This window comes from Falco rusticolus, chromosome 1 (assembly GCF_015220075.1).
Source record: "Falco rusticolus isolate bFalRus1 chromosome 1, bFalRus1.pri, whole genome shotgun sequence".
Lineage (NCBI taxonomy): Eukaryota > Metazoa > Chordata > Aves > Falconiformes > Falconidae > Falco > Falco rusticolus.
In genome coordinates this window covers 58,556,424-58,581,647 of record NC_051187.1, presented here as the reverse complement: position 1 = coordinate 58,581,647, position 25,224 = coordinate 58,556,424, and the positions used below count along the sequence as shown (strand labels likewise).

General features: G+C 40.2%; 1 protein-coding gene across 6 annotated transcripts in view; it reads right to left on the bottom strand.

Annotated features, from left to right (window-relative positions):
* SGMS2 (sphingomyelin synthase 2) overlaps window positions 1-25,224 on the bottom strand; it is a 61,226-nt gene that overhangs the window by 29,912 nt on the left and 6,090 nt on the right. For 3 of the 6 annotated variants that reach the window (XM_037380792.1, XM_037380783.1, XM_037380776.1), the window contains exon 4: window positions 20,037-20,151. The exons of 1 other annotated variant lie outside the window; for it this stretch is intronic. The gene's annotated coding sequence lies outside the window, so the exon portion shown is untranslated. Of the gene's footprint in view, window positions 1-7,726; window positions 8,177-8,221; window positions 8,293-20,036; window positions 20,152-25,224 lie in introns of those variants that run through there. 2 more of the 6 variants (XM_037380834.1, XM_037380801.1) reach the window with 2 other exon arrangements.

Genomic DNA, 25,224 nt, shown 5'->3' with positions numbered 1-25,224 from the left:
TTCTCGGCAATGCATGGCCAAATCATAATCTATGTAATATCAGCCTTAACACCTGCTAAGGAATACAAACCATTAAAACAAGAGTAAGCATTTTGATAATAGTAAGTGTTATGGAAGATCAATCAAGATAGTAGTTCTTTGAGCAAATTATGTGAGGCCTTAATACAATACTCCTATTGTAGTGTCCTTATAATTGCAATACAGACTTTGATAAGCCACAACCTTTTCTGCATATTACATGCATTGCAGTCAAATTTTGACTAAACTGTGTTGCCTTAAACACATATTCTAGAAAAGCTTGCAGTGCTAAAAGCTTTGTGTCCAATTTCACTACAACAGGATGCAGAGGGAGAATAGGAAGAAAGTGCACATGTATGCACACTCAAAAAAGTTGCGGGTAAGGTAAAAGAACATTGTTCTAGTGTGTGCCCTTAATGCAGCACAACAGAACAGAGCTCCTGCTTTCCTGCAACTCTCCTCTGCCCTCCAGGCCTTTGAGGGGGAATTGTGTTCCATTTTAACTTCAGCCTTTCAGTACTGAGCTCCTCCAATGCAAGACAGCTGAAGAGTTTAGTCCAAACCCTATGATGTTTAAGAGTTTATTTTAAACTTTCTCCAAGTCCAAATTAAGAGAAAAAAGAAACAAATGGTTTATGGGAACATTCATCCTGCAGAGTAAAACCAAGCCAGGCAGTTAGTTACTTTGTTCAGATTGTCCAATGACTATACTTTCCTGTGCACACTGCTTTCTAAACTGCCTGCAAACTTTTTTTAGAAATTAAAAAAGAATTAAAAAAAACCACTACATACACATCAATGAAAAGTACTTTTACAGCAAGAAGTGTAAATATTTAGATTTTTGTTAGAGCTGAAAATTTCTTTAGCCCAACTACTCCAGCTGTGATATTTGACAGGCATTGTGCCTTGTCCCATGGCTGGTCAGCTGAGATGCATTTCATCCATCTAACTTAAAAGTCAGTATAAGTTACTGACTTTTACCACAGACATACATATTATGCCACCCTACTTCACATAGACTAGCTCTACACAGAAGAAATTACTACTTATTACAATACTTATGCACATGAAAATAGCTTAGCCAGTTGTTTTTTTGGGGGTTTTTTGTTTTCTTCTTTTTTTAACAAGTGCATAGAGGAAGTTAATGACCCTGGTTACCACACACAAAACAGCTATCCTCAGTGGAGGGAGACTGCCATTCAGCTATACAGCACATGTTGTATTCGATTTCATGGTGGTAAATACTGCTAAAATGATGAATTTTAGCTAGTTAGGGATACAATCACTGCAGCCAACAGAAGTTTAAACCCATAACACTCAACTCTCCAGCAAGCTGTCATCATATTAAGTTCCAGGTTCACTATGGCACCTCAGAATGCCTTTACTTCTTGCTTCAGAGCCAAACAGGATGCCACAGCCTTTCCTCTCAAGACTGCAGTCCATCATGGAAATATATTTCTAGGAAAACAAAAACACTAAAAAAAGAGTTGGTTTTCTATTTTAGTGCATGATTTAGTGATTGATTAATAGTCAATACAGGATTCAAACCATTTCAATCCTTTCTCACAGGATGGAAAGAAACACCTTCATTTTGGAGGATGACCTTTAGCTTTCTGGAACATTTTCCACAAATAGAGCTGTTCATTTAAAAAAAAATATATATATTCAAAATCTCTCCCTATCACTGCATGCAAAGTATACATATGCAGTGAAACAAAACAATTCTGTGAAAACACAGCAGGCTGAGCACCTGCATTTCTTCAACAATTGCTACTGAGCAAATGTCTTAAGTTGGCCTCGTTACTTATTAAGTAGAGCAAAGTTTTGTGCTCATGAGCCTCTGTAAGATCAAGGTGGTATGCCAAAAGACAGGAACAAACTCTTGTCAAGTGACACACCCAAGATGGCATAAAAATCAGCGTGAAATCAAACTAAGACAAGTTCATGCTTCTGAAAATAGCAGTGTAAAGAACAGAGCATCCTTACAAATTAGTACAGTGTTACAAAAATAGAAAGAAACACAACATTTGGTAGCAGTTTTGTCAGGCTCCTAATACACAGGAACTAGAAGTAACCAGAGTTAACTTTTTAAGCTGAAACACATCAGTAGTTTCCACACACTCCTGAAATAAGTAAGTTACCAGAAAAACCAGTAAGAACTAGCAAGTATGAACTAATCCAAACTACAGCCATATCAATTAATTTCTCTCAGCATTAAACAAACAAAAAAAACCCAACCATATTTGCCTTCAAAATTTCAGTTTAAGTGCTTTTAGTTTGATACTGAAACAGTAATACATAAATTTGAACCAGAATAACCAGTGGAGGATGAAATGACAGGATTCTATGTTAAGCATCTTTTTAGCACTGTTAAGACAGTGATAGAGCATTCCAGTTTTTAAAATGTCCTTTTGAGGCAGTGAAGGGAACAGTGTGCTTTAATACAGTCTGTGTTCAGTCTCAAACCAAGACATGGGCAGTAGTATTTGGCATCCTTATAAAACATGTACAGACAGCAAGTGCTGTTTCCCATTTACAAGGTTGATGTGGGGGAAGTAAAAATAAAAATCAGATCAGCTGTAATTACTGTATAAATGTATTAGAATGCCAAGATGATGAATTTTAGATAGTTAGGGATACAGTCACTGCAGCCAACAGAAGTTTAAACCCATAACACTCAACTCTTCAGCAAGCTGTCATCATAGTAAGTTCCAAGTTCACTATGGCACCTCAGAAGGAACAAGCTACAGGATCATAGCACGCCCTCCATATGAAAGACAGAATTAACAACTATGAGGCATGACCTTCTCCAGTGCTGTTTCTCTTTAGCAAATCATGTCATCTAAATAAGGAGACTTTGTCTCCTTATTTAGGACTGTTCCACTAACCAACTGTCCAGCATTAGAGTGAACATAAGCAGGAACTTGGGTGTGTGCACAAGTAAACATTTTGTTGCTGTTAAGTACATTTCACATAACTAAAACTGTGTGAAGTCATCCAGCAGTCATCACACAACAGTTTAAGATCTTAGGAAGCTAAGCTGAATAAAAGCACTAAAAAGAGGAAAAACTAAGAAATACAAACATATTTCAACAGGAAAAAGTGAGAGCAGCTGACTTCTTAATAAGGGACTTTTACAGATGCAAGTGTTCTATTAAAGATATGTCGGGGGAGATAACATGCCTAAACATTTGTAATAACACTTCAATAAAGGAAAACCATTACCTTTTGCTTAAGGCTTTAAGCTAGGTCTTAAAAGATCTAAGTTCTAGATAGGCTCTGCCAGAGGCTTGTTCTTTGAGGCTGGACAAGTTCCTGCACTCTGAGGAGTTACAAACTCCCACATACTTCACAGTTAATCAAGGTTTTAAAAAGAAAAACAAACCAACCAACCAAATTTAAGTTCTACCATTACAGGCATGAACACCAGAGATCTATGATTAAACAAACCAAACCAGAACACCCCTCCCATTAGTTATACTCTACAAATGCAAACTCCAATAAGTTTTGCTAGTTCACAGCAACACTGCCATCAGAACTTGCATAAAGATGAAGACCAAATAAGCATATTAGTATGATCTAACCCATACGAGTACTTAAAACTTCAGCCTTTGAACACAATATAAGCAAGACCAACCTGGGCCTAAGATATCAGAGATGCTAGGCAAAAAACTTCTCCCCCAAATAAATAAAACTTATACAAATTCACATGGGTCATACCACAGTACAACAAGTAACAGGTAAACCTGCCTCTGAAACATCGTATTTCACCAAGAACATTACCAACTGTCTGGGCAGCTTCTGAAAACCAGTGATTACGAACTGCTGCAGGCAGTCTATACATTCTCAGACAGGGGATTAGAATGAACAGCTTCAATATATTTAGCTTCCTGGGTTTTTTTTATTATTTTGCTTGCTTTGTTTGATTTCTTTGATGATGTCCATCTCTTTCACCACTAAAGTAACATTACTGTAAATTAAGATATACTTTAAATCATTATTTGTACTCCAAACTTTTCTATTCAGTTTCAGCCATGATACGCTTGTGTCTTACCTAAGAAAATGAATTCAACTCCACACGCTCCATTTAAGATTCAAATTACTGCTAAATCAAAAATAATCCTGAATTAATTTTAAATTAAGCCATTCTTAAGCAAAAGCATCCATAAGTGTTCTGCATCAGTTCAGCTTAAGTCACCTAAATTCAGCTGATGCAACTTACTAAAACATTCTGCGCTGCCCCAAGAGGGTCAGCATCTTTTCCTCAAGGAACAGGTGTACAACCTTAGTCTACTTGGCATCAGTAACCACAGACACACAAAAACTTCAGTGCAAAACTTAAGTATGAAGCTTACCGCACTGCACAGGCTGAATCTTACTAGAATCCTAAGGAAATCTGAATATATTACAAAAAGAAAACAGAAGACTACATAAGGATCAGCAAGAAATTAACTCTGTAAGTCAGGAATAGCAAGGCACTGCTTTGTGTGGCAGCAAAGCTCACTTTTTGGAAGCCCCACGGTTCCAGCAACAGTTTATAAACTTTGTAAACAAAAATTAAAGACTAGGTGGGATGTCCTTGAAACTTAAACATGGCAGTTCCAAGTCAACCTACATGAACTGGGGAAGGTAAGTGAAAGCAAGACACCTGCTTTTTTGTTCAGGTACCTTCAAGCGAACAGGATCTTCTCTTTTTCTAGGGTTATACATCTGAGAAAAATTAAGTAGTTAAATATTGAATGTGTGCTTTTTTTTTAACCAGAAAACTGTCTCATCAGTGTGAATACCACGAAGTTTTTCCTGAGTGATCATGCCCAAGAATTATTCTGATATTTAGACCTGAACACTGTTTTATTAAGAACCATTCTATTTACAATAACTCAACAGCTTCAGATACTCTGTTAAACTATTTTAATTTCTTCATCTGTACAACAGACAAGAATTCAATATTTTTTTTAATGCTATCAGACTACAAAAACCAAAAGGACCCACGCCTGACGCTACATATTTTGAAAGGGACTTAACATAGTAAGGAAGGAAGTTTTATTCTGCAACCACAAGCACAACCTCAAGGCAGAGCAGTCCCCTCATATTACAGATACCACATGTATGTTAGTTAGAGGGTAAGTAACAGGTTTTCCTAAAGCCATTTTAGTATACAGTTTAGTCCTATTAAGATTTGTATCAACAGCTATAAAGTAGACTTCCAACTATATTGGGAAGAAGTACTTCATTCTTTGCATTACATGTATCTCCACACAAGAGCTATTCTGGGGAAAAGCTGTGGTAACATAAGCAAGTGTCCTCATATAGGAGGCACTTGTGGTTATTAAAGTTCTGGAGCCTCACTGTAACAGATTTCAGTATAGTTAAGAAATATCTTTTAAACAGGTGCAGAATGGACAAGACAGAGCTATCTGTGTTACGTAAGACTTTCCCATCAGTAGCTCTTAAGGTCTTCAGCATCTGCTGGGACAGTGGTGCCTGGATGCCCGACATTCTTAGTGTCTGCAGCATCTTTGGGGACAGTGGTGCCAATGGTACAAACAATTCTCCCAGCAGACAGAGATCTCTGAAGACAGTGGACCTAGTGTTACGTTAATCTTCCCAGCATCTGCTTAGACTACTGCAATACCATATCCATACTAAATCAACTGTCACAGCATCTGTATTGTCCACTCCTCACAAACAGTATCAAAGAACATTGTAGGCCAACAGCCCATCAAAATTAGGGGGGGGAAAAAATCCCAACAGAATATGTGTGGAGTTTTGTTACTAATATCTGCATCTTCAAAGCCCATTTCTATAGTAGACGACTTAACAGTAATGAGCCATTTCTTCAAAAGCCTTCTTTTACATTCCCTGGTCCTTAAAAAAACTACTATTTTAAATCAATCACTTGTTTGAATTCTTTAACTTTTTTTAATCCTTAAAAAAATAAAAATCAATACACTACTTTCCAGTCTTCATACTTTTATTTTGTATACTAAACCAATGTAAATAAAGAATTCTGGTTTTTAGAATGAAAAATACTTCAGATTAAGTCTCTTATTCAGCTCTCCCAGAGATAGTGAGGTGGGAGAAGGAGGGGTGTCTTTTCTTAATCAATAAAGTTTTTCACAATACTGCATCCATAATATAACACTTCTGATGTCTACTTAGAACAGTGTCTTGAATTCAGAAGAACACTAGTATATGAAAATAAGATTGTCAAGCCTTATCACTTCACTTGTGTCTTACAATATTATGATCACAAGATGCTTTTATGATCCAGAAGAATAGATGCTCATCAACATGCCAACCATTTATAATTTAGGGGTACATAAAGTCATTCTAGATTCAGGTTCCCAACCTAAGAGTAGAGGGGAAGAAAATAAATAATGTCCATCTTTGCTCTCTTCAAGTTCTCCTTTCTCCATTGTGTAAATTCACCTCAAGGACAATACAGAAATATATCTACATACTACTGCACCACCTTACATTTTCAAGTAAAAGTCACACACACACTGATTTATCTAAATACCCCTTGCAAGTGTGCATACTACCCAGGATAACACTTAGTTTTGTCTGTCTTTCAGAAAAATATTCCAAGTGTTTCTCTAAAGGCATGGATTATAAGTTTTTATTGAAAAGCAAAGTAAATCCTACCCAAAAAGGGAAAAAAGAAATAATATGGAAGCAAGCACATTGACCTTCCAGTAAATTAAGCCCTAGAGCATTTCAGTTAAAAATAAAGAGTAGAGTTACTAGTTTCGTAGAGAAAAAGTATCTAAAGCTACAGTCACCAAAAGTCTGCCCTGTCAAATAAGCACATAAGCTTATACATGAACGCATAAGCAAGTACACAAAAAAATGTTTAAAGTGGCTTGTTTTGAGGCAAAGCATTTAATCAATGCAACTTACAGTAAAGCTTGCCAAACCTCCTGCAAGGCCCCTGTCTCGGAAAATACTGTGCACCTGCTCAGTTTATGCTAACACCTGTATGGAGCCATCCACCTATATAATTAACTGCGTATAAATTGACAGCTGTTAACTGGTTTGAGGATAGATATTTGATCTCCCGAGGTCTTAAAAAAAACTCACGTCAAAAGATCAGAAATGGATTAAACTGAACAACGGCTCGTCTACACTGTATTCTAGGAACTGTATTACCTTGCCAGAAGATCATGCGTTAACTACTTTTCACAAGTATTCGGAGCTCAACTTAAGTCAGAAACCACGCACCGCTAACAGAAACGTACTCTACCACCACCAAGTCGAGAAGTTCAGTTCAGCTGCACTCCAGGACGTTGAAGGCTGAAGTCGAGGGAGCAGACATACAGCAACAAAGAGACCCCACGAACCCTCCAGCAATGCACCTTTACAGCACCTCAAGGTCCCTGCAGGAGCCCGGCACCTTCCCGAGCCGAACCCAGGCGCCCTGAAGCCCCCTCCCGCCCAGCCCAGTCTGTGGGGCCACCCACACCCGGCACACACCATGTCGCTGCCCCACGCCTTACACGTTCCCAAGAGACACCAAACCAGCAGGGTGCCCTCCCCGATCAGAGGGGCCGCTCCACGAGTAAAATCGAGCCGATTTCACAGGTAAAACAAGCGGAGCAGCCGGCGAGCGCGGGGTCGCTCCCCCCAGCGCACACGGAGGTCTCCGCCGGAGGGGCTCCCCGGCGCCGGGCGTGCGGCCCATCCACCTGTGCCGCTCCCAGCTTACCTGCTCGGCTGCACACGCGAAAGCCCGCACTGCTGGCGGTTCCTCCTCCCAAGGCAGCTGGAAGTCTTTTTTTTTATTTTTGGAGCCTCGGGGCTCTCAGGTTTGGGCTTTGCGGTTCCTTGCGGCCAGGCACTCCCACCGCTGAGGTAGCTGCACGCAGAAGCAGCTAGAAAGTTTGCCACAGTCTCCACCTTCCCCTGCAATCCGCTCCTCTCCCAGCCTCAGACTCTTCTCCTTCCTGGCGAAAGGGACCGACTGGCTTTGAGGGCGTCAGCGGAGGCGACACTTTCCCAGGGAGGGTTCCCGCCCGCACCGCTCCCTCAGCAGCGCCGCGGCTGGAGGCGCTGCCCCGCCGGAGGGCGGCTCCGCGGCGGGGGGCGCCGGGGCCGTGTTTACCGCCAGCCTCATGCCCGCCGCCAGCGCCGCGGAGCTCCCTGACATCACTCATCCTCCTGCGCGCACACCCGCCCACTCCATTTCCAAACGGTGACTCACCCTGGCGCTGCTGCTATTCACGGGCAGGGCCAGAAAAACCGGCAGGACCTCTGCGGAGCCCCCGCCCGCCGCGGAAGGTGGTGGGTGGCGGCGCGGCCCCGCCCCGCTCGCTCCCGGTCCCGTCGCCCCCCCCCCCCCCCCCCGCCCCGCGCCTCTGCGCGCGCGCGCGTCGCCCGCCGCCCCGCGCGGCCGGCAGCCCCCGCCCGTCCCTGCCGAGCTGCCGCCGCCGCGCGCCGGGTCCTGGCAGATGCGGGGCGCCGGTGCCCTTCCGGGGTCCCCTCGGCCTCCCTTCCCTGCTCGCCGCCTCCCATCCGCCATGCCCACCGCCGCCTTCCTTCTCTCCGAGCCACGCATGTCTCTCCCCGGGGGCCACGGGTTAGGCCAGCTGGCAGCACGGGATACCGGCTCCGCACGCGTAGCACACGCGTTGGGAGGTAAGCGCTGCCCCGCCCGGCAGCCAGAGCGGCGGCAGCGGCGCAGGTGCCCGGCCGGGAGGCCCAGCGCCCCCCCAGCACCAGCAGGCACAGGCTTCCCGCGCTCGGCGGGGGACCGAGTTGCCCGAACTCCATCCTCAAACGAAGGACGGCTGTCGCCGAACCGCTGCTCCTCGGGGTATTTCACCCCAGCTTTGGCTTTGCTAGAGGTGGTTGCTGGGGGTTTTTTGTTGCTTTTTTTTGGGGGGTGGGGGGGTGGGGTGCGTGGGAAGGGCAGGACAGTGTCCCCCTGCCTTTTGGTTTAAAAAAAAAAAATAATAATTCCCCGCCATTAGGTAGCAACCAGATTTTGTTGGGAGCCGTCCCGTGTGAGAGGCGCGAAGGGCAGGCAGCAGGTGCCGGCGCCCAGCAGGCTCCGGCGGGGCGGGGCACAGGGAAGCAAGGAGGCCCGGTCCACTGCCCCGGATTCAAGGAAGGCACCTGACTCCCTGTTTGTTACATGCCGGGAAAGCCCCCTTCACCCAGCTATTGCCTACTCTGCTTGGGATGCTCACACTTTTGTTTTTTTCCACAAAAGCTTGGGGGAAGGGAAGGGGGAATCTGCTTCATTCCAGTACAGGGTGGAAACATTTTCTGCACTCTCACAGTTCTGTGGGACAGGGAGACTCTACCCTCAGCCAGCAGCAACAGGCAGGGCACTGGTATCCACAGGATGCCAGGATTTTAACTTTTTTCTCCTGCGGGCTTAATACAAATAGCATATTTTAACTAGATAAACAAGTCAGCTAGACTTACTGTTGTTCCTCTTGCTAGGTGAGTGCACATATGCTGAATCAAAAACTGTTAGAACTTCACAGCAGCCTTCACTGCCTGCTCTGATCCACACACACCCCACCCCCAATTCCTGTAACTGGGTAATGTATCCTTTAAAACAAATCTGGAAAACTGACAGTGGTACCATGGGTGAGGCTGGACATTTGCTTTTAACTGGTTACAGTGGCATACACTTACTCTTAATTGTATGCAAATCTTTGCAGAATTGCATTTTACTTGAAGACGTTACATGAAGAGGTTAATGACTGACAGAGTAACAGTTCAAAGGCTTGAAGTAGTAGTGAAAGTAGAAAAAGTATCTGTGGGAAACTGCAGATGCTAAAAAAAGCCCCCCCCCCCCCTTTTTTTTTTTTTAAAATTAAAACAGCTATTTAAGGAAGGTTAAAAGGAAAGAAGGGAAAATTTACTGGCATTTTTCTAAATTAGTTAGATAAAACAGTCATCTGAAACACCATCTTTTTAATATTATTCTTTGTAGCACTGCATTTGAGAGAGCAAAAAAAGTAAGAGTATGTTAGCTCATTCTCTTCAAGGCCACACTTCATATCCAACCCTACAAGCCTGTTCTCACAGGTGACCTGTTGAGGAAGTATAGAATTTGGTCACAGAGTTCCTGTTGAGCTCAGGGGTGCATCTATGGAGGGCAGCTTCCAGGAGATGGTCTGTAACTACTTTGTTAACTACTGTTGCAAGTCTTGCATAGCAACAAACTTTTGCAAGCAAGTGGCAGCACTTGGCAGAGGTATTAGCACATCTCTTTATCGTTACTTTAGATGAACTTCACAAGGCCCTTTTTAGGCAGGAATTATGAGGAAGAGGATTTAAGACTTGCAGAATGACAGCTTATTTTATGAGGAAACAGAAGCCTCACATGCATACAGAATTCCACGGGGAGACCAACATACAAGTCACATTCCCTCTCACCTCGCAGGGAGGCAGATGGGCTGGAAGGACAAGAGTTTTGGAGAGGAAATATTACTGTGCCTTTCAGCTGGAAAAAAACCAGCATCTTTTTCATTACTGTTTATTTTTTCCCCCTTTCATGAGACCAGCAGGGATATTATTGGAAACAGTAATTCTATAAACAAACACAGCCAGCCTGTGCATTAAAATTCTGACTATTTCTAAAGAGACACACAGGCAGTTTTCAAAGGCAGCTACCACCAGAATCCTGCTTAGTTCTGCCATGGGATAGAACTAAAGCTGCAGTATTGGGGGGGGCGGGGGCAGGGCGGCACGGTAGTGGGCAAGAACCATATAGGAATTTCTAGTTCAAGCTGACTTTACAGTTTATAGAGAAAGTAAAGAGCAGTTCAAAAATAAAGCCTACTTGTGTAGCCAAGCCATAGCAGATAGCTATGCAGAACTTTGATAGGGAAGAACCTTATACTTGTGCTCAGCCTAAGTAGTTTCAGAACTAATAAACCATAAGTATGCATGTTCTAACAAGCTCACACACATTTGTAGCCTTTATTACAGCTGTGTTAAGAGCAGATGAAAACATACACTGGTATTTTACACTGAAGTGTCCTGTATCCCCCCTCCCCATAAGTACAGTCCCTCATAATTCTTTCTTGTTCTTCAAGTAGCATATAAATCAGGGTAATCCTGCAAACTACTTTTACACAGGCTTAACACTATACTCTGTACCCTGGTTCTCACAGCAGCCCTATTATATCTACAAAGGTGCTAGTTCATACTCCAGCCTTGAAACAGATGAAGCAACTACAGAATGATTTATTATTCACATGCAATTACAAAAGAATAAAATGCACTAAAGCCAAATGTGTGCAGAATATCAATTCATAAAGAGATTCTTCATCAGCATACACTCACTGGAATCTTAACACTACCTAACAAAAAGTTTCAGTCTTGGAATTAAATGCATTTCATCAATGACATGAATTCTACATCTCCAGCTCATTATTTTAATAAAATCACAAGTTCTTTTTTATCATCAAGGGATTTAGAACAGGGAAAAAAAGCTTACCTTATAGCTTTACCATTAAGGTCACTCCTTTTTGGCAACTTAACAAAGCAGATGAAAAGATAATCCACAAAAGAAATCATAAAACAAGTTTTCCGTTACTACTTCATACACATCTCAGTTCAAAAGCACACAGTGCCACCCTCCTACCGCAGGAGCTGGGACCCTAAGAAACACATTCATACACACCGCTGCTAGTTCAGAACACCGCAAGCTCAGCAGCCTGGATAACAAGTGTACCTTCACAAGCCAGTAGAAGCCAAACCCAAATAAATATGAAAAGAAAAAGAATACCATCTCCTGTAAAGCACCAAGCTGCTAAAACAAGCACCACTAGACCAAGCGCGCAAACTCAGGGGACTTTGATTAACGAAGACCCACGAGCACAGCAGCCTCAGTGAAGCCAACCGAACCCGTCCTCGGGCCTCCCGGGCAGCGCCCTGCGCCGCCAGCCGGCCCCACCGCCCCGGCGTTACCTGCGGCCCCGGCCTGTGCCTGCCCTGCCGCCCGACTGCCGAAGCGCGGCTGCCGCCCGCCCCGCTTCACGCTTTCAAAGGAGGCGGGAAGCGGCGGCAGGCCAATGGCAGGCGGGCGGCCTGAGGGAGCCGGCCCGCCGTGCCCGCAGGTGCCCGGCCGCGGCTCGGCCTGCCGTGGGCCCGCCTCGGGCCTGCCTCGGGCCCGCCTGTGGGCCTGGCTGGCTGCCTGCCTGCCGGCCGCGCTGCCACCGCGGGGGAGCGGAGCTCCGCTGCCTCTGGCTGCCCTTGCGAGCAGCCTGTCCAGCCCGGGACTGCTGGAAGCATCCCTGAAGGGTAGGGGTTTCTTCCAGCTACTGTCTTTTACTTCCCGAGACTTACAAACCCTATGATTATTGTTTCCCTTTTGCCTAATCATGGTACATTATACAGTTAACGTTTCTCAAAAATTGCTACATTAGCTGTTTCCATAACGAAAAGCTGAGAAGAGATACCAAGTTTTCCAAACTGTTTCCCCAAAGGCTTATGTTATTGACAACGTCCTTGGATAATTTCAGGGAAAAAATGCTGAAGCTCTGTGGAATTTATACTCCCTGGTAAACCTCATGGGAAAGAGAAAAACTGATTTAGATTACAGGGATTTTTTCTTTTTTTAACAAAGCAATAACTGAAAACAAACTTTGCACTTTCTTCTCAATATTTCACTTACATAAGCAAAAAAAGCTGGAATGCAAAGTTATCCTATTTTTTTCTTTTGGATATTACTGTGGGGTGGAGTTTGGGGGAACATGACTATTTGCTTGTTTCATTTTGGTAATGCTTTTAGTACTCAAACTACCTGAAATCAGACATGCTTTAGAAGATGTGAAGTAAGAGAATTGGTTCAGTTTCTTTAAACCAGTTTCACTTATGACTGAAGCCAAAAATTGATTTTCTATCTAAAAATGTACGCCTCCAAAAATCACTGACTCCAGCTTCAGAACTCTTTCTATACATAACAGCAGTGTTTGAAAAAATGCTTCTCTTGTACGAAACAAGGCTTCCAAAGGAACAGTAAGAGTGCAGGTACTTACTTGACAAAGGGTGCAGGGGGGAAATGGGAGATCAGGGAACAATAAAAGGAAATTCTAGTTTATCGTCTCTATCTACAAGTTTGAAAATCAAGGCGATTCTAGGAAACTGCATCAAGCAGAAGTATGGGGAAATATTCTCAACCTCTTTAAGAAAAGAAGTAACATTTTTAGAAACAACTAGTAGATCAGAAGAATGATGCCAGGCAGCCGGAAAGGGTTATTATAAGACTTTCTGGGTATGACATTAAATGCATGAAAACTAAGAGAAGACTGCTTAGCTGTAACAATGATCAGAAAGTCAACTGACAGCAGAATTAGCCCATTTTCTTTGCTACTCAGCCTTATCTACTTTATCTTCTGTTCATGCTCCTGAGTAGTTTTCTTCTCTAACTTCTCTGATCCCATCTTTCCTGTGTAGCTTCCTTCTAATTTCTCAGCCTTTGGATTTTTTGCAGCAGGCCCATCTGAAGCAGAGTAGTTGTGCTAAACGCTTGACTGCTAACAACTGTCCTCTTCAACAAAAAGTTTATAGGGCTTTTCCCCAGTAGTGCAAAACAAAAAGCATTTTTGAATTTGAATACAAACTAACAGTAGCTGAACAGGACTTGCTAGATGACCTCTTCTTGTCTCTATGTGTGTGCTTTGCTGTGAAGGAGATTTTTATCTTACTCAGGTGGGAAAAGAGAAAAAAAATAGAGGGAAAAGGAAGTAAAACTGAAATGTGAATGAGCAATCCAAAACTGCTAAGGTTTACCCCTCCCCACTGAAGTTTATCTCATTATCTTATATTTTAGGATTCTATTCGTATGAAGACTTTTTTTTTTTTTAGCAAAACCTATTTTTAAACCTAAGCAGCTGACACAATTGCATGAGGGACAGGTGGCCTACTTAAAAAAAAAAAACAAAAAACCAAACAGTGACTGCTGTTATCTGATTGTAAATTCAATGTGAAACATGCAGAGATCTATCATACTAGGGTAACCTCCTGTCTAATCTGCTGCCCTGGCTCTGGTAGCAGGCAATGCAAGAAGCTTCAGAAGATGCACAATGAAAATATCAATAAAAGCTGGGAAAAGGACAGAAAGGAGTAAAGGATCCTTCTAGTCTAGCTGCTTATCTACTTACTCTTCCAAAGTACTCACTTTTCATTTTCTTTCTGGCTAGCATAAGAGGAGATGCTTTTTCTCCTTTAAATAAAAGGACCAGCAATCAACAAGTAGGGCTTAATGAAGTTATGCACTGAACACCAAAAGATTGCTACTTCTGGTGCATTTTTTTGGGGGGTGTATATGGGTTGTGATGCTTCTTAAATATGTAAGATCTTAATACAATCCCATACCTGCTTTTCCGAGAGTTTAAAAAGGTTTGAGGAAAAATACTGGAAAGTACACAAAATAGTCTCAGATGAAATCTCACTATTACCCTATGCAAGGCTGTAGAATAAACTCTGTCTATGAAATAATGGCTAAAGGCATTCTGACAGATACCCTTCAAGTGAATGAGTCATGAACCTCAGAGATACGAAGAAGCAAAAGAGAGAGCTGACTCATACATCAGTTCTGAATTTGAAATACTGCATGCCTCTTTCAATATTCTGTGTATCAGCAGGGTTTTAACATGTCTTCTTTTTCAGAGAATCAAAAGATAAATGAGTTTGGTGACAAGATGTGTGTTGCACTGTATTTGAAATGTATCCAGAAGTAATTTTGGGCTTATTCTTACATGTGAGCAAAATGCCTTGGTTCTACTTAAGGGAAGTCATGGCCAAGAGATTTGGCATGAAGGCCCCAGTCAAGAAAATGTTGATTAATGGATGATTTTTTAGACTGCAAAGCACTTCCTGATGAGTCTTTATACCAGTTTGTATGTATCATCACACAGATATGACTAGATGGCTTCTGATGGCATGAAGCCAAAGTAAAGGGATCCGGATAGTGTCTTGTCCTGCCAAATGTACATTTACTGTCATAAAAATATGTCTTTTCCTTTGATTCACATTTTTTAATTGATTTGGAGGAGGATGCAGAAAGGGTGAGTCATAATACAGGGAGAAGGGTTCTTCCTATAACCTGAGGAGGAAAAAGAGTCTTCTCAAGTCTTTATCTTGAAAAGAGGGGCAGATCTCAGAACAGATAAGGAGGCTTACAGTTTTCCATGAAATGTCTCAATGGAAAACACCATAGCATAATCTTGACTTTAGGTACTACAAATTTATATGCAGGCAGACCTTTGAGATGTCTTCATTGTTAAGAGTGGAGATTCTTGTTCTGCTTTTATAAATAAATCACAAGGAGTTGTAAATATAGATGTCTCCAAGGTTGCACACGCTAGGAAAAGCAATAGAAAGTAAGATAGCAATGGAAGAGTATTCTGCAAGCTGAAGCTGATGGGAATCTTGTATCTAGTATGAATATAATTGAAACTGATTAATTATGCGCTGAGCTGAATTGGCATTGTGCCAGTTCAGAGGCAGGCAGAAAAAGTATAAAACTATAAAGATCTACAGGGTGGTAGGCTGTGAAGAAGGAACTACACTAGAACCAGAAATATCGTATGACTGGATCCTTAGCTTCCTTTCAGAGTATGAAGAAAGCAAAAGCATATTATGCTCTGACTGGAAAGTGGTGCTCCTATCTGACTCAGGAATAACTGAGTGACTTGTAGAAACACCGCTGATCATATAACTGCTATGAGAAACTGTTGGCACCCACAACCCTACAATAATATCCCTTGTGAATTACTGGTCAAATGTAATTAATGAAAAGAAGCAGCTTTTTAACATGTTTCATTGAACCAAAAGCAGCCTTTGTCCATCACCTCATAGAAATAACTCCAGGCAAGCATTTTTCTAGTCTGTCTGGAAAACCTGCAGTACCTGTGGTCTTTTCTAAGGCAGAAAACCCCCCAACCCACTGTAAATATCTAGTATGTGCTCTCACTCCAATCTCTTATTCCTACTCTGCTTGATATTTGTATATTCTAAACATTATTTTATAACTTTGTTAATTTTTTCACAAAAATATTGAGAAAAAGGCTAATGACAATAACAGAAATACATTGCAACAGAGAACCGTGCCATAGTAGGCAGTCATGGCTAAACTGGATATTGTGGCAACTGGGAGTTAGTTAATTGGGACCTCCTTTTTCTATGCCTTTCTGCTGTGGCCTGGAACGGATGCAGGCTGGGGATGGCACAATCCACAGTATAGTGGAGAAGTATTTTCCAGTCACCTAAGAGCAGTAAGTGGAGTCTACGTAATGATTCCTGAAGATTTCACGCTCCAGTGATTCTGTAAGCTAGTTAAACATTGTATTTAGAGGTATTTAGACTTTAAAAAATCTCTTTTTAAAACCTGCTGTTACTTAATTCAAAATGCCTTTCTTTACATCATGAGGAAATGTTATTTTGCTGCCATATGGAGACAAGAAGAAGGACAGACTAGAGACAGTCCCTAGTACACATGTTCTTGTTTGTGTGTCTGGCTCCTGTTACAGAGAGAGGGGAAAACCAGATTTTGAGAGTAGGCATGGGATAGCTCCTACAGCAAAAAATATCCAGATTATAAAATCTGGGAAGCAGCATAGAATACAAGTGTTTTATACTCCTTACGTCTCTGGTATCATTTGGGGATTAACTGCCTTTGAACCAGAGAGCTCTTGCCTAACCGATATGATCTAGCTTACGCTGAGGAGTCCAAGAACAGAACTGGAACCCACCAGCGGCCAGTGTTAATCACTTGCATTCCAGACTTTTTCTATACATCACTACAGTCCACATGCTGATGCTAACAGCTTTATGATCATGCAGACATCAACTCCTGGGATAATTTTTGCTTCCTGTATAGTTCTCTTAAACAGTCACAATACTTAAAGGTTACTTGTAGAATTACATTTTAGTCCTTTTAATGGATTTCTCACATGGTGAATTTTTTATGCCACCATCCTTTCAAAAATACCAGGCAGACTAGGGCACGAATGAGACGCATTGCAAAGACTGCTGCATGTGACTGCCCAAAGAGGCTCAAAGGAAAACTGTAGCATGGTCATTGGTTTTCACTTCAGTTACTGCGACCAAAGTGGACTGCAATTTGCTTACATTTGTTTTACTTAGCTAATTTTTCCTTGTGAGCATCAGAGTTACATCTTGCTTTCTGTCCTAAACTCTTAAGCAGTGCTGCATGCTGCCTATTAAAAAGTTGTCACATTCAGTGCCAGGGTTAGCTACAAATTGAATCAGACTCAATCTGGCAGGAATGGACATCTGAGGGTCACTTCGTGCAACCCCTTCCTTGAAGCCAGGTTAACACTGAATTGAGGCCAGGCTGTCCAGAGATTCGTCCAGCTGGGTCTTGAAAACCTTCCTCTCTGGGAAACTGTTCCAATGCTTAAATATGATAATAGTGACATATGTTTTCTTTACAACTAGCTGGAACTCTCTTTCTCAATTTCTGATTGCTGTTTCTCATTCTCATTTCCTGCTGCTCTGCAGAGAGCCTGGCTTCAGACTCTTGGTTGGTAACGTTCTCTTAAGCGCTGGAAGGCTGCTGCTAGGTCCTCACTAAGGCTTTGCTTCTGACAAATTGTTTCTCTGCTCTAACTGACCATCTACTGAATCTGTAAAGTGTTTAGGGGAGTTACTGGATTAAAAGTTTTGATATTAACATAAATTCATGTTCTGCATGTCACTAATAAAATTCTAGAAATTGTACTAAATTTCTGTATGATAAAATATTCAGAAATATTTTTGTGGGCTTAACGTTTTTAAGAGAAATTCAGAATCATATTTTACTTCAGTCCTTAGCAGCCAAGTAGGTGATGGGTCATAATTGTCAGCTCTTTCTTTATATTGATCTAGGAGGGGGGTTCCAAAAGGAAATGGAAGAAAGCCCTATATCCCTTTTTCTGTAATTCGGCATAATGTGAAAAAGGTTGAGAACAACAATGTCTGTTCTGCAAAATTTAAAATAACTACTTACATTGTCTTTAACATAGAATAGAAGCTGTAGTATGAAAACTATAGTTGTCAAGATTAGGTATAGTTACAAATATTTCATTTTCACATTGACTCTTCTGTTCTAAAAAACTGAATTCTTACTGATGGTAGAATCTGAACCAGTTATGAATACCAAACTCAAAGTCTTGAGGCGTATACACTATGACTGCTTCTCTTCTGCCTAAATTTACTGTAACTTTCCCTGTTCATTATTATTTTCATCCTCCTCCTCTGTTACTCCTTCCCTGTGCTTTGCAATTTAATGGCTGCAGTGCTTTCTGTATATTTTCGCTTTCATTCAAGGTTTGTATGACCTGCATTCTTTTCTTTATATAATTCTCAAGGTGACAAAAAGTTAAGACTGTGTTGAAGAATAATAACTTAAACACTTAAGTCAGTAAGAAAATAAAGACATGGTTACTTTTTACATACCATAAGGGTGTTTCCTTTAAGTGTCAATATAAATTTTACATGATTTTAATGTTTTCAGTCCTCCTTGAAAGATTAATATATAATGAATATTCACTTGATTTTTCTAAGCATTTATTATTAGTAATATAATGTACAGTATTTTTAATCCATATGCCTCCAGGCTTTTTTAGAAATGAAGGTATGTATGATTTTCCCACTTATCAGATAAAAATAAGATTGTACAGTGGTGGCTTCTGCAAGGTTCAGCTGCACATTAGAAACAGGATGAGGATTCCTGACTTCAGCTAACTGATCTATATACTGTGAGCCAATGTCACGCTGTTTTTTATTAGTGGGAAATCTAGTGTGTCTAGAATAAACAAATCTCAGACATTTGAAATAAGCCCAGAATGCAACCGTATTAGTAATAGGGGGAGTGGCTGTGTGTGTGCTTGCACAGACGTAAGATAGATCAGGCTTCTGGTATATAAAGTATGAGAAGGAATTTCAGAGTCAGAAAATGCTGGAAAAATCCTTTTAACATGACCATATTATAATCATTGTTCCAAGAATGCTACAGAAGGAAAAAAGGCTACATAAACCCACAGTGTTATGCTAAACTTTGTTAGCCTGCCAAAAAAAAAATAAATCCCAAGCTGTATAGAAGATAGGGAACACTACAAATCTAGTGTTTATATTAGGATTTTTAAATAGGAGACTGGAATTCTATTTCCAGCTCTGTGTTATGATGTTGGGCAAGTTCCTTCTAATTATATTTTGTGTATATTTTCACTGGGCTTTGACAGCCCAGTTACAAGGGACCTGTGACCAGCCCCTTCTATCAAAGATTTTGATGGGTTGGAACTGTATTTTGAAACCCTGAAATAAGTTTATACATACATTTGGGGGGAAAAACCCCTAGTTTTTCTCCCCATTTATCTGTCCATTTTTTTAAATACTTTTGAGATCCTTACCTAAAAGTGAAAACCTGGAAAACTGACTGTATGTCTGCACTTATATTACAGAGTATGGGTGAAAAGTTAAATTTGTCAGTATTATGTATTTATTGAATTCTCAAGGTTTTGCATGATTATATACTAAATAGGTTGGGTTTTTTAAAATACAGGTACATTGCTTGTGTTGCTTAAGTACTGCTATTATTAGCCCAGCTAAGATATGGGACATAGCATCCAAAGCCCTAATGGATGTACTCATATTAGTTGCAACCATTTTAGCTTTTAGAAAGCCCCTTCTTAGTCTACAGAAATTAACTGTGTGAGAGAAACTGCAGGCACCTCTTGATGTTTCAACAATACATCCCATAAAGTTTCTTAAAAAAACCCCAACGACTTGACATCCCTCGTACCAAATTCAAATAACATCAGTAAGAGTAATGGGGAAAACGTGAACTAAAATACTGTTTCTTTAACTATTTGAAAATTTCATAGGTTTAAATCTGAAAACTTGTATTGTACAGCAGTTGTGTGTATTTCCTAACATTATATTGACAGCAGCATTGAAAGAACAGAAATTCACCTTGCTAATGACCTCTGGCTTTGGCAAAATAATAAGTACAAGAAAAAGAGAAAAAAGAGAAGATCTGTTCTTACCGTAAACAGGAAAAGAGGCTTTATAACAGCAGTTGCTAGCACCTCTAAAATTAATTCTGGGTCAAGCTTTCCGTGATAAATGCCTTTTTTTAGAGTTAATACGGAGCAGCTCAGCCTAGAAACACATTAAAAATATTTCAAACAAGTCAGTCTGGAAAGTAAGTTTTAAAATAGTACAAGTGGAAACAAACCCATAAATTTTTACTGGGTATTCATTTTCTATTATAAATTGTCTGGCCTACAGTATTTCCATCTTTCCCTCTGCCTGAAATGTAATTAATTCAGGGCACAGGCAGTTGACTGTAAATTATAGCAGAGGTTAGGTTGGAAGGCATCTCTGGAGGTCATGCAGTCTAACCCTTTATCAAAGCAGGGCTAAATGTAAAGCTCTAGCAAGCTGCTTGGGACTGTCCAGTCCAGTTTTGAGTATCTGCAAGAATGTAGATTCCGTAGGGTTTTTGTCAAGAAATTTCAATGCTGAATCTCTTCACCAGGACATTTTTCTCCTTCTATATATTTGGCATTTCCCTCTTCTACTTCTAATCCCATTTGTAATCGTCACCATAAATTACAGTATGAAGGAAAAAATGATATTGCAACATCTTCCATAGTATTTTATGCAAACACATTTTACTAAACATTGCAGCAAGCCAGGAATGCATGTTTCCTGCGTAAGCAGTAACCCCTCAGACCACATTAACCAATGTCAAATCTCTAGTAACTGTCTGATCAAAATGTTAATCACTTTTGATGATCAATTTATTTGTGTTAGACAATATAAAAATACTGTCAGGTAGTTAAAGCCAAGAAAAGAGCTCTGATAGACAATTTTGGCTTTTAATAACCGATAAGCTTTCTTATTAAAATTAAAAATATTTGGATTCTAAGTTTTCCTCAAGTGGGCATATACCAAACACCAGGAGAAAATGTTAATGTGTGGGAAAAAAGAAATGGAAAGCACAGCTAACTGAGTGCACTTTGTGTATACTTTGCACAACACATCAAGTGCAGATAACAGTACAGGTAGGAAAAGGCAATTTAACTTTTTTAATTGTTCAGTTTTAACAGTAATTATTGCCTTATACATGGGACCAATAAGGAAGTTTTCTGGGTTTTGTCAAGTTTTCTCAGGGTTTGTCAGTTGCTGGAGACATTCTCATCTGGATGCAAGGTAAGGGTAAAAATGCTTTTATTCTGAAGAACTAGCATTTTATACCATCAACTAAATTTGGCATTACAGTTTCCTTGAATGACAAAGCCAATTAAAGAGGCTTTTGCTACCCTGCACCTCCAAAGCCCTCCTCCCCTGGTACTCACTTCTACTTAAATGCTACAATGTAATACTTCCTTTGCTATGAGAAAAAACTCCAAAACAATAAACTATTTGTGTCGGTACTTAAATCAGCTCAGTGAAATGATCCAAGTTAAAACAAACTTTCAAACTGGATTAAACCCTTTTAAACTACATTAAACTGTCAGAAAAAAACCCCTAAGAGTGGGGTATAAGAAGGATGTTGTACTCGTGTTCTCTCTGTGAGAGTGATGAAAATGGATAAAAATAAGGCAAGGAAGAAACTTTCTTTAGTAAATTGAGACTACTTTTTATGCTATCCAAGTCAAGTTCATGGAAAGAAGATTCACATTTGCAGAGAACAAGCAACGTTACTAGTGCTGATGTTTATTTCCAGCATTTTTTTCCTAAATTATCAACTTCTTCAGTCTTTAATGCAAGAGTATGAGTGGCTGAATCAACTCCAGTTTGTCCCAGGGTGTGGAAACCCTCCTGGTGCCCATTGCTTTTGGCTAGTATATGACAAATGACATGTCGACCTCTTCTGTCCACCTGACCCACGCAAATATGATCAGCTGCTTTTGTGCTCACAGAAACACTGCCAGAAACGTACGTCCATTACAGTTTAGGATGCTATAGCTCACTTCTGAAGGTGAGCTACCATTAGAACTGCATTTTGAAGTTTGTGGAAATTGGCTAACTATTAGAGACATGCTGCTCCACAGTGCCTAAAAAGGGGAGTTCCTGAGGTGCAAATCTGTATAAATTGCTATAGAAACAGAAAGTATGGTACGTTAGAACAAATTGAGACAATAATTTGTAAATAAGCACGAGCATGGAAAGGAAATCGACTATGAAAACATTAAGATATCACAACAGAACAGACACAGCAGAATTCAACTTCAAGACAATGAAAAGACACATCAGTAGTCTGTGTAAGAATTGTCCATTTGCCTAATAATGATTAAAACATTTCCCTATATTTCTTTCATGTACCACTGCAATTAGAAAATGTAGGAAATTGTTTATCCCTGATAATCAAGAAACAGTACTCAACAAACTTATATGCATTGTATTTAACTATCCTAGTAGAAGGTGGTTTAGCACGCTGCAACAGTAGAGATATTTAATACATTTTATCATAGCTGAAGTGAGATTTAAGGAACTTCTTGAAAGACTCTAGCTGGGTAAATTGAAGACTTCCAGTCTTATCATACCTAGTATTTAGAAATATTTATAGTCCTTTTAATAGGAAAAAAAAAAAAGGTATTATTTTGGTGTGGCACATCAAAAGGCATACTTTTTGCTCTGTCCTTAGAATGGGAGTTTCCAATGGAAATTTCTGTGGTATGTGCACTGCTTTTGGTCAGTGAGTGATTTCAGAATGATGCAGAATCTAACACAGGGACAAGAGCTGCCACTGCCGGTGGTGGCCTACTGTCACTGAGCCTTTGCTACAGCTGCTGCTGTTTCTGAACCCCTAACACTGAAAAAGAAGTTAAGTAATACCTTCCAAAGACAGACACTTTAATTAGACTAAAGTATTCCAAGTGAAGAGAAGTGAGGCTGGGCTCTTAAAATTTTTCCCTCCACTGTAGATAATGGGAATAGAGACAAGTAAAATTGGCAAATGGTTCTGAAGGATATTTTTAAGTTTTAAAGGAAAAAGCACGTTAGACACATGACTACATACTAGTGGTAGCTGCCTAGGTTTTAAGACCCTGCACTGGGAGTGCTGAGTCATTCCAATATTATACAGAAAAATATCCCACATAAGGGCATCTGGATAACATTAGTTTTAATCCAGAATATAAAACGCACTAGAGAATCTCTCAGGAGCAGAGGCAGTAGAGGCATGTGGTTTAAAACACTGCCAGCAGCCAAGGTCAAATGAAAGTGTAGGTACGTATTACTTTGTTATTTAAATTTTAACAATAATGGCCACACCTGGGGAAGGGTAAGTTTGTATTACACTCCACATAGTCACATATTTGACATTATACAAACTGCTTACCCCAAGGGTAAATCCTGTGTTGGTTCATCACTGAAACCTGAAGACAAGAACTAGTAAAACCTGTCAGACGGGAGTTTGGCAAAACATATTTTTTGATTATAAACTAAATGTAACTTCTAAATATTTATTTTCTTCAAACTTAAAGAAATGTATATTTTATGCTGGTTTTGGAACCAGGAAAATCTTGACTATGATGTTATCTCATATTGCTGGGTGGTAAACTCTGCATATACATATTCTAGGAAAAAATACTGAGATTTCACATTAGAAACCATAAATGCTGGGTCTGTGGTAATGTAATCTATCTTAAGATGTTGCTGTTTACGGCAGCTAACCACTTACACTGGTTTTTGTCCACTTTTTGAGATCAACCAACTAGATTACAGTCAGATATTAATGTCAATTAAATTTTCAGATTATATACTAGGGCATCACTACATTCTAGATTCTCTTGGATTCTGTTTATGTGAATTGGTTATGTTACAAAATTTATGTCACAAATGTAGAACTTTCAAATGGGATCCAAATAATTCTAGACAAAGCCAGCTATCATAACTCACATCAATATTAATTTTTGAAGCCTAATTATAATAGTATAAAGACTGATCTATGTACTTTGTACAACTTAGACAAAGGCATTGCTATACATTTTTTTGCCTATTTGTAACTGTAAAGCCAAATAAGTATAGCCCATCTAAATAACCACATTTTCTGATGTCCAATTTCCTTTTGTGCATAAGTACATAAAAGCATAAATGACAAAATATGTATCAAACACCTTGCTAACCCCATAATGGAAACACAGGTTCTAACTATTAGCACGCATACACAGATTTAAAATAGAAATAAATCCTGAGAAATGAATAGCCATTATTTTTCCCTGAGCTGAGCACTGGAAAGCAACTTTTTTTTTGGTTGGTATCTGACTTTGTAATTAGAAGAAAGATAAAAGATAAAAATCACTATAAGCTATTGAATTAATGGATAGCTTGTATGATTTAAAGAAAATAATCTCTATTGAATGCTGCATATGTTTGCAGTTTGTCCTCTGGAAAGAACAGTGTGGCATTTTGCAGTAGTTGGCATATACAGTAGTGGGTATGTTTTATATCTGTATTGATCCTTTGTGGTGTCTTGTAAAAGAAGCCTGTAAATTATTAATGTCTAAACCAAATTAGATTCTAGAAAAAAACCTTTACTGAACTCCATTTTAAGGGCAGCAGAGTTGTAAAGTCAGCTGGCTTAGCTATAGTGATTTCTAACAATCATTTGGTTGCTAATAATACCTCAATCACCATGTACAAACCACGCTCAGACACCGGCTATGGAAGCAGTGGTGCAAAGTACGTTTAGATAACAGGCCTCAAAAAAAAGGGGCTATCTCTTTGCCCCAGAAGTGCTAGCCTGCTTGTGTTGTTTCCGGGCAGGAAACAAAACCATGTGGATATTAAATGATCGGTCCTAGAGGCATGAGACTAACACTCACCAGCACATTGAATAGTGTCTCACCACATGTATATTCCCCAGAATGGCGGCTGCACTATAAAGCAACCCAGTGATAATGATCTGGGGTTGCAATTTTCAAGAGGAATGGAATTCAGGCCTTGCATGGGCACCCTGAAACAGTACTGGCCAAAGTCACTAGTTGTCCTGGAGTCCTCAGTTTGAGAGTGCAGAAACAAAAACAAGTTTGTAAAGTGATCATTTGAGTAATTAGATGAATATGTAAACACATTGTTTATAGAAAACATATACGTACCAAACCTGGTAATATTCATTGAATACACTGATAATTATTATCACTTCCCCTATAACATGTTGGATACTTGAGTACCGGGGAGGGAAAAGGTGCTGACAGCTCAAGACTAGGAATAAGCATCTGT